The sequence below is a fragment of the Haplochromis burtoni genome, unplaced genomic scaffold, assembly GCF_018398535.1.
Source record: "Haplochromis burtoni strain Fernald_Lab_line unplaced genomic scaffold, NCSU_Asbu1 Contig_595, whole genome shotgun sequence".
NCBI classification, from domain to species: Eukaryota; Metazoa; Chordata; class Actinopteri; order Cichliformes; family Cichlidae; genus Haplochromis; species Haplochromis burtoni.
The window spans coordinates 34,453-39,397 of record NW_024582956.1 but is presented as its reverse complement, the minus strand read 5'-3'; positions in this window follow the sequence as shown (position 1 = coordinate 39,397).

Below are 4,945 nucleotides of genomic sequence, written 5' to 3'. Positions count from 1 at the left end.
TTTGATGGTGTCAGTGAACTCCTGCAAAAGTTTTTATGCTCTCATTTCTTATGTACATCTGTGCTCTCTAGATACTCTCATGTTGCAAAGCCCAGCTGGTGGATCTAACCACTGCAATTAAACTACACCTCTAAAGTGTGTTTGAGGTGTTGGTGCTTACTGGAGCATTTCTGAGGCAGTTATCAGACAAATAGTATGCTTTACTGTGTTGTTGGTTCTTTACCAGAAAACAAGAAGGGAAGAAATCTGTGCTGCAGTTTAAGTCACTGAAAAGACATCTAAATATGTGAGGAGCAGCTGTTCATTTGGATTGCAGTCATCCCCACAGACGGTTTTTATTTGGTTAAATGTCCCACCACTTGTTCCTCTCTAAGGTTTATGTAAGTGAGTAAAAGATAAATGCCCCAGGCATGTGCAGTGAGCAAAGCAAATCTGGGATGATACAGATTGGGATGGCCCAGGCATCTATCTTTTACCCCTTGCAGCTGGATAGGGTAGTGGTGAGACTGCACGTCTTTGGAGCAGGAGTTGCAAGTTTGATTCCCACCCAGTATCCAGTAGGGGTCCTGGCTAGACCCCTCATACTAACCAAAAATCCCTGGAATGGCGCGGCTTTGTCTGCAGCCTGTCCTCAGCACAGACACGGATCATTTCACTACACATTGTACTGTATTGTATGATGTTGTATGTGACAAATAATAAAGCTTGTGTACACTGAAGCAGCAAACTGGAAACAACATTGACGGATCTTTAGGCCTAAGCCTTTAATACTCTGTTCAAAAGAGTTACAGGAAGCCTTTGAAAACACATCAGGTGGGAAAAACGATCATACTGGATATCCACACTGATATGGACTAATCAAGTTTACCTAAATTTCATTGCAACAAGTTAAAATGGGACTCAGTAGTTTGTACGGAGCCCCACGTGTTTGTAGACCAGAGCATGCACTGAATGAGAAGCACACAAACCTCTGGTGATGGTACACTGATGTGTCGTCCTGAAGGAGGTGGACTAACTAAGCAACCTCTGCGGGGTCCAGGCATCGCCTCATGCCATCAGCACTGACCCTGACCCTACTGAAGAAACAGTCAGAAGACCTGCTCAACCTCCATCATCAGGCACTTCCACCGCAGGTCCCGGTCACCTGCGCCTCCAGCAAGCTCAGCAATCATCTACCCAGTAACTTCCATTAACCTTCCTGTCGTGTTTGGGTCAAAATTAAAAAGCTCATAAATATTGTGTTTTACATCTGACTGCCTCGAGGCCTGAGGTCATCCTCCACACTGTGCACTTGAACATATGAAAGTGATGAGCATCTCCTTCGTTGAATTTTGAGTGTTTTAATAAACTTTGTTACATCTGTGCTGGTCGAAAGTGACCACCATAGAAAATGAATGGGAATGGGAAACTGAATTTGGTGATGAAAAAATGTTTCTTATGTTAATTTAAGAGTTGTTCAAACTGACCGGGAACACTAAAGTAAGGGGGGCGAGGGGTGAACACAACCGGAGGGTTAAGGAGCTATTAGGATAACTGGGCTTTTGTTGAAAAGCAAATCATATACAGAAAATTTGATACTTTCTGAGAGTGAAAATGTCATCCTAATGCCCTCCTGTCTCCAAGAATAAAGTTTTCATGTTTATGGCCTCATGGAAACTCTGGCAAAAGTTGTTTTTGGTTTTGCACAAAGGGAGTGAGACACAGAGGAACAAAGCCAAGTCCTCATGGGCGTCCATCAGCTGTTTAAAGAGCAGCTCCACAGGGATCAGTAATTGCTTTCAGTCACAGAGCATCATTATTGACAGTGACCTTCAGCACATTATCTCTATAGACTGGCATGAAAAACATGTTTGTTTTAAACAAAATCTGTCACAACTATCAACAAGTAAAGTTGTGAAATGATAAAACTTGGAAAATAACAGTAACAGTTACTGCTGCAACTTCTTCTTTTTCTTTTATTTGGACACTAGTCTAAAACCTGGAGACATATAAAGTGTTTCTAACAATAATTCTATTAATAAGTATCAGTGATCGTTTCTAATTTGTTCAGCTGAGTTACAGAATATGGAAATATGGATTTATTTGATGAAAGCAGAGAAATGAAAATGCTCTTAATGTTTTAAAGACACATTTGTCCTTGAATGTGATGATGATGATGATGCCTGAAGTTAAAAAAAAAGTTTCAAAGTCCTCTAAACTTTGTAGCAGCTGATTTCACAATAAAAGCTCATTAAACATATGAGCAATGAAGCTTTTCCCTCAGTGGGTTGTGAGTTGTCCACAGAGCCCGTCTGCAGAGATTTATTTATTTATCTTTTTGCTTTCAAACAATCTCATGTTTTCCATTGGGTATGCTCTACTTGTTTATAATTAACCAGAACAGCCATTTAAAGTAAATCATATCATTGTCTCAAATATCACAGATGGTACAGCGTACTCTAGTTCCAAAGTAATTGCAGAGTTGTTTAATGGCAATGATGAAAAACTCCCTCATAAGACATACCTAATAAATCCCTTTGATGCTGTGTATGTGAACTGCATGCTGGGTGCTGCATAACAAGCTTTCCCAGTGTGTGTGTGACCTTTAACGTCACGGCCTAATGAGGGCTGATGAGACTGTTGCTCATTCTGGAGCTTGCAGTGTGACTTGCTTCCTGAATACACAGAGGATCACTGAAAATGTCAAGATGTCCCAAAAGTCATCGCTGTGGAGCGCAGAACAAAGTCATACTTACAGGAAGTTTACTCAAGCAATATTGTAAGAAGTAGGGTTGGGTGTTTCAGAGAAGTCAGAATGGCTGTTTCTGAACTGGAAAACTGAGGAAAAAGAAAAGATGTCCCTAAATGAAATGTGCCATTCAAGGTTAAAGAAATGCCGCCGGAGCCTGAAGACAAACAAGAAAACTCAGAATTTTGAAGATTAAAGTCAAAAATTTGCGAAAATGAATATTTTGTAAGGATTGATTTATAAGACAGATAAACTGGAAATGCAAAAAGTAGAAGATGGTGGCTTGAACATAGCTTACTGTTTTTGTTGTTTTTTGTAACAGGCCTTTAAGAACTTAGAAATTTATTTATTTTCATTGTACAGTTGCCTTCACAGCACAAAGGTGCAAGAAAGTTCCCTTTCAGTTGATTCCCTCGGTACAACTCAGTGGTATGGGATATCACACCCTTGCATGTCCTGGCTGAAGAAATCTTTATTCACGGCTTTAAGACAGATGACACACGGCTCCGTCTGCACATATAACCGCTGTCATCGCAGTCATTGCTCAGTTCTTACGCTCTTCACCTTGCTGAGAACACCTCTGCTGTGTTGGGCTAGCCGTCTGCTGCTAGTTAGCTCCGGGGTCTGCCGACTTGAATTTAGCTTAACTGCCCCTGTTGGTGTTAGCCTCCACCACGCAGTTGGTGTGTAGGTTGCCCGCGGAGCGCAAATTTCGAGTTTTCCTGTGCAGCTTTTTGCTTTGCGTTTTGGAATGGACTCCAAACCAAAGCGAGCAAAGCAGAAATCTTCTGTTCGCCCCTGTCCTCAGGGATGCGGTTTGTCTTTGCACGACAGCGACCAGCCCGATGCCTGCCTTGTCTGCCTGGTTATTGTCCACGCTAGGTGAGCGTTGACGGAGCCTGAAGCCTGTGCGTTTTGTTGCCAGCAGGCCCTGAAAAGACGGGTGGAAAAAGTGCTGGGACGCTCGGCTGTCACACGGCATGACCCTCTCCTTTCCAGGACCGAGTATTATCCTGTCGCTGTCCCCGCAATTAGCTGGGCTGACCACATGGAATATGTTGATGGGTTAGCCAATGACCGGCTGGAACTATGCAGGAGCGCTGACGGAGTTCAGGCTGGGTTGAAGCCCGACATGCTGGACATCGGCCTGGACATCCATGGTTGCTCCATGAGCAGGAGAGCTCATTGTCGACCCAATGGGCCGCCAATGCTGCGCCGGTCTGCCACACTGACACCCTCTCTTTTTCCCCTTTTTTGTTTCGCCATGCTGCTTAAAAACTGCAGGTGGACTGGCCCTCTTCTCCACCAGCTCAGAAGCTGTTTTTTTTCTTCCCACTGGAGCCCGCAACAGCCAAAAACCACCTTCCCATGTTTCCAGACTTTGTGTGCGAGCTAACAGCATCATGGGACAAACCTCTGTCAACCCCCGTCACTGTGCCCAGCTATGTACAGCACATGGAGTTGGACGGCGCAGACAAGGCTAGCTTAGCTAACCGACCCCCTATGGAGCCGTCTCTGGCTGCTTATCTGGCCCCGTCCCATGACCATGGTGTCTGCGGCCATGCAACTCTGCTGTCCAATCACTGCAGATTCTCTGCTTCGCACCTGGAGAAGATTTGTCGGGCTCAGGCCAGCACAGCTCTGCCATGACCTCCGTCACCACGCTCCAGACGTGCTTGGATCTCTGGTTCGTGTTGACAGTCCGCTGGCACCTCTTCTTAACGAGGTCAGGGTCGCCATGAATTACATCCTCCGTGCATCACAAATGCTCAGGCAGAATGAGCTGGGTCAGGCAGGTGATGCATTCCCCTGCAAACACACTGGCTTCGACAGTTGTGGTCCAGAGGCACCTGCGGCTGACCCTCTCTGATGTCCCAGATAGGGACATGACTGTAAATCTGGACAAACCAGTGTCTGCGGCTGGGTTATTCCGACATTCACTTGAAGCCATTTAGACTAGATTTCATCTGAGGAAGAAGCAGACAGAAGCTCTGCGCGATTTCATCCCCAGACATCAGACGAAGACCAAGCCTGCAGCTAGCTCTCACAGGCCCGCCACTCCTCTGTCGACTGGCAAGAGACCGGCGCCCACTGCTGCAGTGGGTGTGCCGCCAGCGCAAGCACATCCTCCGAGTCAGTTGGCCTGGAGCAAAGGCCCACCATGGGGCCTCTGGCGGGACCCGACGCCCAGGAGGAAGAAGCCTCAGCCCTCCTAGC